The sequence below is a fragment of the Delphinapterus leucas genome, chromosome 2 (genome assembly GCF_059928025.1).
Source record: "Delphinapterus leucas isolate spDelLeu-1000000601 "Yukka" chromosome 2, BTC_Dleu_Yukka2, whole genome shotgun sequence".
Lineage (NCBI taxonomy): Eukaryota > Metazoa > Chordata > Mammalia > Artiodactyla > Monodontidae > Delphinapterus > Delphinapterus leucas.
Genome location: NC_143130.1, coordinates 106,593,790 through 106,607,975, shown reverse-complemented (window position 1 = coordinate 106,607,975; position 14,186 = coordinate 106,593,790). Strand labels below are relative to the sequence as shown.

The window sequence follows — 14,186 nt, the reverse complement described above, 5'->3', positions numbered from 1 at the left end:
GACTTGCAGGATATACATATTGACAGTTCTAGATAAACAACACAAAGATTAGTCCAGCTTAAGCTTTTATATCAGTGTTTGAATAGCATGGACTCTAGAAATAATTTTATCTTTTGTACATTTATTTTATACACACACACACACACATAAATTGAGCCTCCTGCACTAAGTATTGTTCACTCATAGAGGATTCTGTAGTGAAAGGATATAAAAGGCCTACAGTGCGGTAGGAGGAGGAAGAATTGAATAAATGGATTTTTTAAAAAGATAATTATAGATAGTGATAAGCACTTAAAAAGTACAATATTGTATTGAGCTAGAGAGTTGCTCTTGGGGTGAGGGAAGGCATCTGCTCTAGACAGGGTATGGAGAGAGGGCTCCACTCCGACACTTATTCTGTAACACCAGACAAGGTATTGAGCCTCTATCATGTTCAATTCCCTTTTCTGCAAGTAGCCAGTATCTTTCTGGGGGTGCTGGGCTCAGCACTGGCATTCATCACCTCATTCACTTCTCATAAGAACCCTGCATGGTAGATTCTATCAATATCCACATGGTAGATATGAGGAAATGGAAGCATAAAAATTATTAAGTCATTTTCCTAAGATCACTCAGCTACCGAGTGGTAGATCTAGAAATACAACCCAAGTCTTTGGTCTCAAGCACTTTGCTACACTGTCTCCCTAAAGTAGGATGGACCCAGCCTTGCAGGGTTCCAGTAAGAATTAAGTGAGAACACACATTCAAATCACCCAACACAATACCTTCCCTAGCTTAGGCACTCAACCAGCTGCAGGCAATGTGCAGAATCGTGCGGGGGGTGGGGGGGTGTTGGGAGACAGAATCTGAAATTGCAGAGGAATCGAGCCCAAGATAAATTTCAATATTTTCCTGAGATATATGTAGCAGGTTACCTGGCAGATTTCATGTGTTATCATAAGTATCCATGGTCTATCGTGTTCTTATTGTTAATGAGAAGTCAATTCATTAAGGTGTTATATTGAGAGATTGGGTGGGCATATTATAATATGAAATGAGTATACCACCCAGTATTTGCTACAATTGTTTGTTTTTTCCCATTATTGACTCTTGCTCCCACTTCTCAGGATATTGCTATACTACAAGAAAGGACAGAGCAGTAGACACAATTATACTTACCAGAGAAGAAACCCCAAACTTGCACAACAATTCTGAGCTTTCTTTCCAAGGTAGCCTATAACTCTACAGGCAAAATCATCTCATGTGTTGTATATATCATTTGAAATCAATGACTTTCACATCTGGCTAGCAAAAGAAAAAAACCAGCCAGTTCTCCTGAATCCTCTCTCTCCTGATTTCTGCAGTGGGAAGTTGACTGACTGGTTCAGCGATGGCAGCCTGTATTGTGACTAGGCTTCACCACAATTTTACCCAATGTCACTAGAGGGCAGCAGCGAGGCCAGTGTAAGCATCACAAAATATTTGAGCAGGACACCAGGTGGCAGTGCTTCAGCTTTCTTTCTTGCTGCATGCAGTGTGCTAGAGCCTGATTCTCAAGGAAGGAAAATAGAAAGATTAAAGAGATAAAAGATAAAAGACTCCCAAAGGGGTGACATTTGAGAAAAGACATGAAGGAATTCAGAGGTGCACCATGTAGATATTTGGGGGCATAACATCACAATAGAGAGGACAAAGGCAAGGAGCACAGGTCTTGATATAGAAACATGCTTGGAGTGTTTAAGGAATAATACCTTTCCCTGTAGCCCCTTATTCTTCCCAGCACACTATTGCATAAGGAACTTGCTAAAGCATTCAGCACTGTTAACTGATTAGTGGATGATTTCCTCATCTATTGATCCTGGGGCGATTCGTGCCTAGGTTTGGCATCTTCTTTCCTAGTTCCCTTTAGGTTCCTGTTTAAACCAGTAATGTCACCATCACTGAGACATCCAGCCACCCTGTTCTGGGGCCAAATGCTTCTCCATAGTTCAAACCGTGCTCTTTAGGAGCCCCATAAATGCTACACTCTGGCTGACAATAAAAGTTAGAGATGATATTCACAGTTAGGAAAGTTATGTCTCATTTCCGAAAAATTAAAAAAATTGGAACAATAAAATCTATCTCATAGGGTTTATGATATTTGAATTAGATAATGAATCTGAAATGCATACTACAGTGCCTGACATATAGTAAGCCCAATAAGTACCAACTTTCTTTTTTCTAGTAAAACCTTCCTTTCCTTCAATGTCCGGGTCTGTGTTCTGTTACTGCTTGTTGTTTTCTTCACATCAGTTCAATGATGGGAGCTTCTAAGAAATTTACTTAATCACTTATTTTCCTGGAGACAGTCATTATTTTTCCCTCTCTTCTCAGGTCATATTCTTCTAGCCATACTGATTCACTCAGGATGCTAAAAGGACACTGATGAGGTTTTATTTTCATTTCCCTAATGAATAATAATAATAACATTCCCTGATGAATAATGATAATTTTTGTATATTTATTAGCTATTGGATATAATATTTCTGAATTGGAGCTCCAAGCTTTTGCCATTCTTATTAACTCTTTTCTTATTGATTTACATGAGCTTTTAATATATATTGCATTTGAGTCTTTATCAGAAATATGCATTGCAAATACAGTTTACCATTCTGTGCCTTGACTTTCCCCCCTATTAGCAGTGATTTTTAACAAAGACAATTTTAAAATATACTTTCATGTTCATAAGAAGCCAGTTTCAAAGTTTTATTTATTTTTTTTAACACTTTAAAAATGTTTTCACTTGGTGACTTCTGATGTGAAATCAGGCATCATTCTTAATGATATTTCCTAGAATACAATATATCGATTTTTCCCTGGGTATTGGCAAGATTATTTCCACTTAAATAGACCCCTGGGTTTGCCTTCAGTGCCTTGCAGATTTCTGCCAAAACCACAGTGGTGGACTTGCAGAATTCCTTATTCATCTTTATGGTTTTGCACATAGCATTGCTCCTGAATCAGAAACTTGTTTTTCAGGAAGTCAAGTAGAGCAGTGAGTGAAGGTACTTGCTATGAGCAAATGGGTTATGGAATGGGTAATGGAGATGGTAGTTATCAATACCACCTACAATCATGTGGTCATTTGCAGAAACAAGAACTATAATACTTATGACAATTTCTTTTTCATTTTGAAATGAATATGGTTATGTATACATTAACCATTTTTAAATCTCTCCCCTACTTGTCTGCCTGTGGTAACATATGAAGTGCAAGTAGAAGTTTATCTTATATCTCATTGTATCTCAGTGGTTAAGATGCAGGATTCAATGGGACAGTGTGAATGAGGTATAAGAGGAAAGAACACCACCCCAAAATGGATAAATTAACTTGGTGTACTCTCTTCGGGAGAGGGTTAGCTTGGTTTTGGTTGAATGGGGAATAACTGCATCTTATTAACAGGAAGCATAGTTTTGCTGTTGTGTTTATTTGAAAGTTGTGTTGTTAAAAGAGGTATAGATGGGTGACTAGTTGACATAGAGGGTACTGTAGTAGCTTTGTAGTGTCTCAGCTATCTGGAAATCTATGTCCCAGAATTTGCTTCCCTGTATTGTTCTGGGTTAGAGTTGGCCACAGAAAAGACTTGCGCAAGGTTTAGAAGGTAGTTGTCATGAAGTAGCCACATTTTTTATGCTCTGCTGGTTGGTGCAGGGCTCCAGGAACTGGGCAACTCACACATGTGGCTGCTGATGAACTAGCTCATCTTATTGTTGACTCACAACTCCTCTACCACCCACCCGATCTCCCCCTCATCTTCTCTTTTGTCTTGGACCAAGTATGCATGTAGCATGAGGGCAAATGACACCCACTTTTCCTTGAGGTCACCCACCATTGTGAGACTGAAGGAGGTGAGAGACAGACAAGTTTTAGTGTGTCTTTGTGTGTACCATTGTCCTCATGGGTTCTAGTATCTGTAAATGTCACAGTCTGTCCATGCTTTTGTCCACATCCAACATTCCTTCCCAAATGACACTCTGACTAACACTGAATTCAGGCTCAACACCAGATGCAAAGATAACAGCTTTGTATAGACCCCTCTACCAGCTCTAGCTATTGCCTGAGTTCTATTCTCTACAGTGAGTCTCTTATTCTAGATCACTTGTGATTTGCTTCTCTGATTGTACCCTGACACAAAGTCTAAGAGGAAAGGACTAAGGCAATGATTTTCATGACCATTTCAGATAACTAGACCCAGGTTTGTGATGTGAGTGTCTTTAGGTGGAACTGCCACTTTAAATTATTATGGAGCAAGTTTTCAACTTTAGACAATTTTACACATGTTCTGTGTGATGGACTTAAAGTCAAAAATTCAAGACTGAGTATGTATTAGTAGAAAGTTACTCTGGACATCTGTTCCCAAGTGAGATAGCAGGAGATTTTATTTAGAATTAAATCTCCTGATCCAGACCACAGATTAAGCAACCACAGGAGTACCATTTCTTGTCTGGGGTCTGCAGGTGTGCCTTTCAGCGTGGCTCCCGCAGGAAGGGGGCTCTCTCTTATTGAGCTCTGGGGTTTTTGTTTGGCTTTTCCTATTACTTCAAGCACTGTGAGTTCCCAGAGAGCACAGAAGTAGTTTGCAGAATCTTCCACCAGTAAGGCTGAAATGGTGAGGCTGATGAATTTATGTCTTTTCTGAAAGTTTACAGAATAGCGGCCATTCTTTGCATTTTGGCCAGAAGAACTCTGATAAATAAGGAAAGTCATCTCTCCACTGGGAAGCTGCTTATACCAAAAAATATTGTACCAGCTCCAGCTTGTTTCATACTGACAGCTCAAGGTGACCGCCTCCCCTAGCTGACTGGATATGGCTGGCTGGACTTGAGTAACTTTCTGGGCCGCACCAAATCCTGTGGGAAAAAATCAGAAAACAGAGCTGAAGTAGTGAACAAAATAATGTAGGAATTAGACTAATTTAGGACCCAAAGAAAAACCAAATTGAAATCATGATAAGCTTTCTTTTCTCCAATCCTCCTTTCCTCCCCAAGTCCATGTGAAGTACCATGTGCCTGTGTGCAGTCCTTTCAACCTGAACATTTGTACCCATATTTGGAACCATCCCTACCAGAGAAGATGAAGGCCAGGAATACCCATTGCAGGCTGGAGAGCACCATATGGCAAGAATTCCCCTGCACATATGTTTTCAGTTCTGCCTCAAGCTGAGAGCTCAGTGTCTTTGAGGGCCTAGCAGCACATATACATAGTACCTGGGTTCCTGTGTCACTCCTCCAAACAGGAAGTAGGGTTTTATGTTCATAGACCACGTGGTCAGTGCACAGATGGGGAAAAAGCCTGGCTCACCACAAAACTATGTCTACTTTTCTTCCCACGGTAATTGTTAGGCAGTATCTGAAAAGGAGCATGGAAAAATTAGTATTAAAGTTTTGAGCTGAGGGGAACTACAGATTAAACAGGTTGACATGCGTTGATAATTATTCAGCAGAATAATTTTGCCGGTCCATTTAAAATAGAATTTAGTATAGGGTATGCACCCTTCTTGTCATCTACTTACTGGTCATTTTTTTAGCCTCTCTTTACTTTTCTCCATTCTGAATCAGTGGAGTTCTTTAAAAACTCACAGATTTTCAACTTTCTTGGTGAAAGGCAATATTATCCAAAATAATTAATGTATCTCTTTTTTTTAACCGGGTTCTAGGGCTCTATTTAGATTTTTCACTAAATAAAGTTACTTTAACATGAAATGTTAAAAAATCAGCCCCTCGGATTTTCAGAATCTATTCAGTTTTTTATGTTTTCATGAAATTATAACAGGAATAATATATTCTTTTGAAACCTGACATTGAGTCTTATTTATTAGACTTTGAGGAAGATCAGGATATTCCGGATCTTCAGTCCTGTTGCCTCCCCAAGTAGAACTGTACTTAGTAGATCATGTGTCCTATGCTTGTCTTGATGTCACATTTTCTATCCCATTGGTCCAAAGTGTTCAGTCTCACTTGTGAGGAGCTGATTATTTTTCTCTTTGTAAAATAAAGTCAAGATAAGCATGCCAGATCTTTCTGTGACACAATGCTATAATGCACTCCTACAAAACATGTTATCTACAGGCTGTAAACACTCAGTACATGTCAATGCCACAGAAGTTGGTAACTGACGTTTTGTATACTGTTACACGTTCTTGTGGAATGTAGCTGTCAATCTTCCATTTGGTTTCATTGTTTTAACGGAAGAATTAAAATAAAAGAACCAAAGGCAAATAGACAAGTAGAAAAGAAAGTACAGACAAGGTCTCTAAAACAGTGCTAGTCCTTTGACTTTAAGGTCAAAATAACTCATTAATGAGTGTCGCAGGGGTGAGAGTGTATTTTTAGTTGAGACATCTACTCCTCTGTCCCATTTCACCTCTGAGTGCTGACAGGCAGCCGAGGCCCTGGTTTGCAATTATGTGTAGCTAAGCAGAGGAGAGCCATGAATGCCCACAGCAGTCTGGGGAGCAGCATAATGGCAGGATTTCCCCCTTGTTGAAATGGCCCTGCTCTGAGCTCCTGACAGTAAAGGTGCAAGGTCCCTCAGCTGCACTATAGCAGCTGTCTCTGAAATGTAGTTTGTGGGTGGATGAAGTCTGAATGTGTATAACACCCAGGTTGGGAGATTTGGCCTGCCTTAAACATTGTTCTCCCTTTCCTTGTGGTTTAATGATAAATGATTATATATAGTAAAGGACAGTCCAGTGATCAATATTGAAGGACATATGGGAAGGAGATTTATTACTTCAAATTTCCAAATTTAGTAAATTAATCTGTGATGGAATCTGAAGGGCTTACCAGAAACAAATTCATTATGAATCATGCTGTGTTTGCAAATATTCATTCATGTTCTTCTGATTGTTTTCTTGCCTCCAATTTCGATTCTAAGGTGAAATATGTTCACTGATCCTCGACTTCCCTATAAAAGATAAGCAAGAAGCCATCACCCCCCTTCCTTCCTACTTACCCGCCAAATCATGGGAACTGGTAACTTCACAACAGCAAATATCACTCAGACAAATGAGAACAAAACAGGGTTCTGACTTCTGTTATATCTCCAGTTGTGTACTGGAATAACAAATGGTAGTGGCAGTAAAATCATATTCACTTGTGATGTAACGCTATGCTTAACTTATTAGAAGTTGTAGGAAGCAAGGATCCACAGGTCCTCTAAATCCAAATATTTGGCCATGTGTTTGTCATGAGTGCACATACATTGTTTGGTGCAATTCTATAATTATTGTTATAGTTGTCACGAAGACAAAGCTTCTCATAACATACTGTTTAACCAGTGAAAATATAAAAACTATTAACAGTATAAACGCTTTCCAAAATAAAAATATTTCCTTCTCTTGACATTGAAAGAATGAAGATTCTTTTCCATTTTATCCTGAAATTTCATCTAATGAAGTTGTTTATGCCAAATGATCAAATTTTAAGCATTTTATTTTTGTTTCAGCACCTCATAAAGAAACCCCAATGAGAATAACTGAGTTATTCTGTTGTAGATTGTCTTCATACTCTCCTTGATTCCTTTATGGGAATTCCAAATTCACATATCATATGAGGGCACAGAATCACTACTGGGGTTCCCAGATCTTCCCTAGTCCCTCCCTGTGACATCCTTGATGACTGTTTTCTCATGCTGACCATGCATTCCCACCTAGGCATTATATCTTATTTTAATCTTGTATATTGCATTCAAGTGAAAGCTACTCTACTCATATATACATTCCATCCCAAATTTGTTATTAAACTGTTCAAACTACTATAAAAAAAGCAAATTAAACTTTGAGACCAGGGGAATTCATATAGTGACGTCTTTGTTTTCAAATTTTAAATATAGTCATCATGCTGTACATTGCATCCCCAGGAGTAATTTATCTTTAACTGGAAGTTTGTACCTGTTGAACACCTTCACAGACTCCCACCCCCATCCCCACTGATTCTGACAATCGCCAATCTGTTCTCTGTACCTATGAGTTCTGCTGTGTCTGTGTGTGTGTGTGTGTGTGTGTGTGTGTGTGTGTGTGTCTGTGCCTGTGCTTTAGATTCCACATACAAGTGATTTCATACAGTATTTTTTAAATTTTAATTTTCATACAGTATTTGACTTTGTCTTCACTTAACATTATGCCCTCAAGTTTCATCCATGTTGTAAATGGCAGGGTTTCTTTTTTTTTTTTTTATGACATTATCCTTGTTCATTCATCTGTCAGTGGACACTTAGGTTGTTTCCAAGTCTTGGCTATTGTAGATGAGCTGCAATGAAGAGATATCTTTTTGAGATGGTGCTTTTATTTCCTTCAGGTATATACCCAGAAGTGGAAATGCTGGATCGTATAGTAGTGCTCGTTTTAATTTTTTTGAGGCATCTCCATACTGTTTGCCATAGACATTGCACTAATTTATGTTTCCACTGACAGTTCACAGGGTTCCCTCTTCTTTACATTCTTACCAACACTGTTTTTCTTTTGTTTTTGGTAATAGCCATTCTAACAGGTGTAAGGTGATACCTCATTTTCATTTTGATTTTCATTTCCCTGATTATTAGTCGTGTTGAGTATCTTCTAATTCACCCATTGGCCATTTGTATGGCTTCTTTGGGAAAATGTTTATTCAGATGATCTGCCTATTTTTTAATCAGATTGCTTTTTCTATTGATCATATGATATTTTAATATATTTTGATATTAACCCCTTATCAGATATATAATTGGAAAATATTTTCTCCCATTCCCTAGATTGCCTTCTCATTTTGTTCATGGTTTCTTTTGCCTCACAGTTTGATGTAGTTCCACTTGTTTATTACTGCTTTTGTTGTCTTTGCTTTTGGTGTCAAATACAAAAAATCACTGCCAAGACTGATGTGAAGGAATTTGCTCCGTATGCTTTCTTCTAGGAGTTTTATTGGGTTAGGTCTATGTTCAAGTCTCTAATCCAATTTGAGTTGATTTTTGTGTATGGTGTAAGATAAGTGTCCAGTTTCATTCTTTTGCATAGGGCTTTCCATTCTTCTTAACACCATTTATTGAAGAGACTTTCCTTTCCTGAAAGTATATTTTTGGCTTCTTTTTCATGAATTAATTGACTATGTACACATGGGTTTATTTTTACTTTTATTTTTTAACATCTTTATTGGAGTATAATTGCTTTACAATGTTGTGTTAGGTTCTGCTTTATAACAAAGTGAATCAACTATATGTATACATATATCCCCATATCCCCTCCCTCTTGCATCTCCCCCCGACCCTCCCTATCACACCCCTCTAGGTGGGCACAAAGCACCGAGGTGATCTCCCCGTGCGATGCAGCTGCTTCCTACTAGCTATCTATTCTAGATTTGGTAGTGTATATATGTCAGTGCTACTCACTCACTTCGTCCCAGCTTACCCTTCCCCCTCCCTGTGTACTCAAATCCATTCTCTACATCTGTGTCTTTGCTCCTGTCCTGCCCCTAAGTTCATCAGAACTTTTTTTCTTTTTTTTTAGATTCCACATATATGTGTTAGCATACGGTATTTGTTTTTCTCTTTCTGAATTACTTCACTCTGTATGACAGACTCCAGGTCCATCCACCTCACTACAAAAAACTCAATTTCGTTTCTTTTTATGGCTGAGTAATATTCCATTGTATATATGTGCCACATCTTCTTTATTCATTCATCTGTCCATGGACATTTAGGTTGCTTCCATGTCCTGGCTATTGTAAATAGGGTTTCAATGAACAGTGTGGTACATGCTTCTTTTTGAATTACGGTTTTCTCAGGGTATATGCCCAGTAGTGGGATTGCTGGGTCATATGATAGTTCTGTTTTTAGTTTTTTAAGGAACCTCCATACCATTCTCCATAGTGGCTGAATCAATTTACATTCCCACCAACAGTGCAAGAGGGTTCCCTTTTTCCACACCCTCTCTAAAATTTATTGTTTGTAGAATTTTTGATGATGGCCATTCTGACCAGTGTGAGGTGATACCTCATTGTAGTTTTGATTTGCACTTCTCTAATGAGTAGTGATGTTGAGCATCTTTTCATGCATTTGTTGGCAATCTGTATATCTTCTTTGGAGAAATGTCTATTTAGATCTTCTGCCCAGTTTTGGATTGGGTTGTTTGTTTCCTTGATATTGAGCTGCATGAGCTGCTTGTATATTTTGGAGATTAATTGTTTGTCAGTTGCTTCGTTTGCAACAAAATATTTTCTCCCATTCTGAGGGTTATCTTTTTGTCTTGTTTATGATTTCCTTTGCTGTGAAAAAGCTTTTAAGTTTCATTAGGTCCCATTTGTTTATTTTTGTTTTTATTTCCATTTCTCTAGGAGGTGGGTCAAAAAAGATCTTGCTGTGATTTATGTCAAGGAGTGTTCTGCCTATGTTTTCCTCTAAGAGTTTGATAGTGTCTGGTCTTACATTTAGGTCTGTAATCCATTCTGAGTTTATTTTTGTGTATGGTGTTCGAAAGTGTTCTAATTCATTCTTTTACATGTAGCTGTCCAGTTTTCCCAGCACCACTTATTGAAGAGGCTGTCTTTTCTCCATTGTATATTCTTGCCTCCTTTATCAAAGATAAGGTGATCATATGTGCGTGGGTTTATCTCTGGGCTTTCTATCCTGTTTCACTGATCTATACTTCTGTTTTTGTGCCAGTACCATACTGTCGTGATTACTGTAGCCCTGTAGCATATTCTGAAGTCAGGGAGCCTGATCCCTCCAGATCCATTTTTCTTTCTCAAGATTGCTTTGCCTATTCAGTGTCTTTTGTGTTTCCATGCAAATTTTAAAAGTTTTTGTTCTAGTTCTGTAAAAAAAAAAATGCCATTGTTTGTTTGATAGGGATTGCTTTGAATCTGTAGATTGCTTTGGGTAGTATTGTCATTTTCACAATGTTGATTCTTCCAATTGAAGAACATGGTATATCTCTCTATCTGTTTCTCAATCTGAAGAAATCTGTTTAATTGCTTCCATCAGTGTCTTATAGTTTTCTGCATACAGGTCTTTTGTCTCTTTAGGTAGGTTTATTCCTAGGTATTTTATTCTTTTTGTTGCAATAGTAAATGGGAGTGTTTCCATAATTTCTCTTTCAGATTTTTCATCATTAGTGTATAGGAATGCAAGAGATTTCTGTGCATTAATTTTGTACCCTGTTACTTTACCAGATTCATTGATGAGCTCTAGTAGTTTTCTGGTATCATCTTTAGGACTCTCTATGTATAGTAGCATGTCGTCTGCAAACAGTGACAGCTTTACTTCTTCTTTTCTGATTTGGATTCCTTTTATTTGTTTTTCTGGCTAAAACTTCCAAAACTATTTTGAATAATAGTGGCGAGAGTGGACAACCTTTGTCTTGTTCCTGATTTTAGAGGAAGTGGTTTCAGTTTTTCACCATTGAGGATGATGTTGGCTGTGGGTTTGTCACATATGGCCTTTATTACGTTGAGGTAAGTTCCCTCTATGCCTACTTTCTGGAGAGCTTTTATCATAAACAGGTGTTGAATTTTGTTGAAAGCTTTTTCTGCACCTATTGAGATGATCATATGTTTTTTATCCTTCAGTTTGTTAATATGGTGTATCACATTGATTGATTTGCATATACTGAAAAATCCTTGCATTCCTGGGATAAAGCTCACTTGATCATGGTTTATGATCCTTTTAATGTGTTGTTGGATTCTGTTTGCTAGTATTTTGTTGAGGATTTTTGCATCTATGTTCATCAGTGATATTGGTCTATAGTTTTCTTTCTTTGTGACACCTTTGGTTTTGGTATCAGGGTGATGGTGGCCTCATAGAATGAGTTTGGGAGTGTTCCTGCCTCTGCTATATTTTGCAAGAGTTTGAGAAGGATGGTGTTAGCTCTTCTCTAAATGTTTGATAGAATTCGCCTGTGAAGCCAACTGATCCTGGGCTTCTGTTCGTGGGAAGATTTTTAATCACAGTTTCAATTTCGGTGCTTGTGATTGGTCTATTTATATTTTCTATTTCTTCCTGGTTCAGTCTCAGAAAGTTGTGCTTTTCTAAGCATTTGTCTATTTCTTCCAGGTGGTCCATTTTATTGGCATATAGTTGCTTGTAGTAATCCCTCATGATCCTTTGTATTTCTGCAGTGTCAATTGTTACTTCTCCTTTTTCATTTCTACTTCTGTTGATTTGAGTCTCCTTCCCTTTTTTCTTGATGAGTCTGACTAGTGGTTTATCAATTTGTTTATCTTCTCAAAGAAAGAGCTTTTAGTTTTATTGATCTTGGATATTGTTTCCTTCATTTCTTTTTCATTTATTCCTGATCTGATCTTTATGACTTCTTTCCTTCTGCTAAATTTGGGGTTCTTTTGTTCTTCTTTCTCTAATGGCTTTAGGTGTAAGGTTAGGTTGTTTATTTGAGCTTTTTCTTGTTTCTTAAGGTAGGATTGTATTGCTATAAACTTCCCTCTTAGAACTGCTTTTGGGGCATCCGATATGTTTGGGGTCGTCGTGTTTTCATTGTCATTTGTTTCTAGGTACTTTTTGGTTTCCTCTTTGATTTCTCAGTGATCTCCTGGTTATTTAGTAGTGTATTGTTTAGCCTCCATGTGTTTGCATTTTTTACAGTTCTTTTCCTGTAATTGATATCTAGTTTCATAGTGTTGTGGTCAGAAGAGATACTTGATATAATTTAAATTTTCTTAAATTTACCAAGGCTGGATTTGTGACCCAAGATGTGATCTAGCCTGGAGAATATTCCATGAGCACTTGAGAAGAAAGTATTCTGTTGTTTTGGATGGAATGTCCTATACATGTCAATTAAATCCATGTTGTTTAATGTGTCATTTAAAGCTTGTGTTTCCTTATTTATTTCCATTTTGGATGATCTGTCCACTGCTGAAAGTGCGGTGTTAAAGTCCACTACTATGATTGTGTTACTGTCAATATCCCCTTTTATGGCTATTAGCATTTGCCTTATGTATTGAGGTGCTCCTACGTTGGGTGTATAAATATTTACAATTGTTATATCTTCTTGGATTGATCCCTTGATCATTATGTAGTGTCGCTGTTTGTCTCTTGTAGTCGTCTTTATTTTAAACTCTGTTTTGTCTGATATGAGAATTGTTACTTCAGCTTTCTTTTGACTTCCATTTGCATGGAATATCTTTTTCCATCCCCTCACTTTCAGTGTGTATGTGTCCCTAGGTCTGAAGTGGGTCTCTTGGAGACAGCATATATACAGGTCTTGCTTTTGTATCCATTCAGCCAGTCTATGTCTTTTGGTTGGAGCATTTAATCCATTTACATTCAAGGTAATTATCAATATGTAGTTCCTATTCCCATTTTCTTAATTGTTTTGGGTTTGTTATTGTAGGTCTTTTCCTTGTCTTGTGTTTCCTGCCTAGAGAAGTTCTTTTAGCATTTGTTGTAAAGTTGGTTTGGTGGTGCTGAACTCTCTCAGCTTTTCCTTGTCTTAAAGGTTTTAAATTGTCCGTCAGATCTGAATGAGATCCTTGCTGGGTAGAGTAATCTTGGTTGTAGGTTTTTCCCTTTCATCACTTAAAATATGTCCTGGCACTCCCTTCTGGCGTGCAGAGTTTCTGCTGAAAGATCAGCTGTTATCCTTATGGGCATTCCCTTGTATATTATTTGTTGTTTTTCCCTTGCTACCTTTAATATTTTTTCTTTGTATTCAACTTTTGATAGTTTGATTAATATGTGAATTGGCATGTTTCTCCTTGGATTTATCCTGTATGGGACTGTCTGCACTTCCTAGATTTGACTGACAATTTCCTTTTCCATAATAGGGAAGTTTTCAACTATAATCTCTTCCAGTATTTTCTCAGTCCCTTTCCTTTTCTTTTCTTCTTCTGGACCCCTATAATTCGAATGTTGGTGCATTTAATTTTGTGCCAGACTGTCGTTGATTCTTTTCATTCTTTTTTCTTTATTCCGCTCTGTGGTAGTTATTTCCACTATTCTCTCTTTCAGGTCACTTACCTGTTCTTCTGTCTCAGTCATTCTCTATTGATTCCTTCTAGAGAATTTTTAATTTCATTTATTTTGTTGTTCATCATTGTTTGTTTGCTCTTTAGTTCTTCTAGGTCCTTGTTAAACGTTTCTTGTATTTTCTCCATTCTATTTCCAAGATTTTGGATCATCCTTCCTATCATTACTCCGAATTCTTTTTCAGGTAGACTGCCTATTTCCTCTTCATATTTTTTGCT

General features: G+C 37.6%; 1 protein-coding gene across 5 annotated transcripts in view; it reads left to right on the top strand.

Moving 5' to 3' along the window:
* The window catches only part of LOC115803651 (sal-like protein 2), a 900,219-nt gene that overhangs the window by 242,220 nt on the left and 643,813 nt on the right, over nt 1-14,186 (top strand). The gene's annotated exons all lie outside the window — the stretch shown is intronic.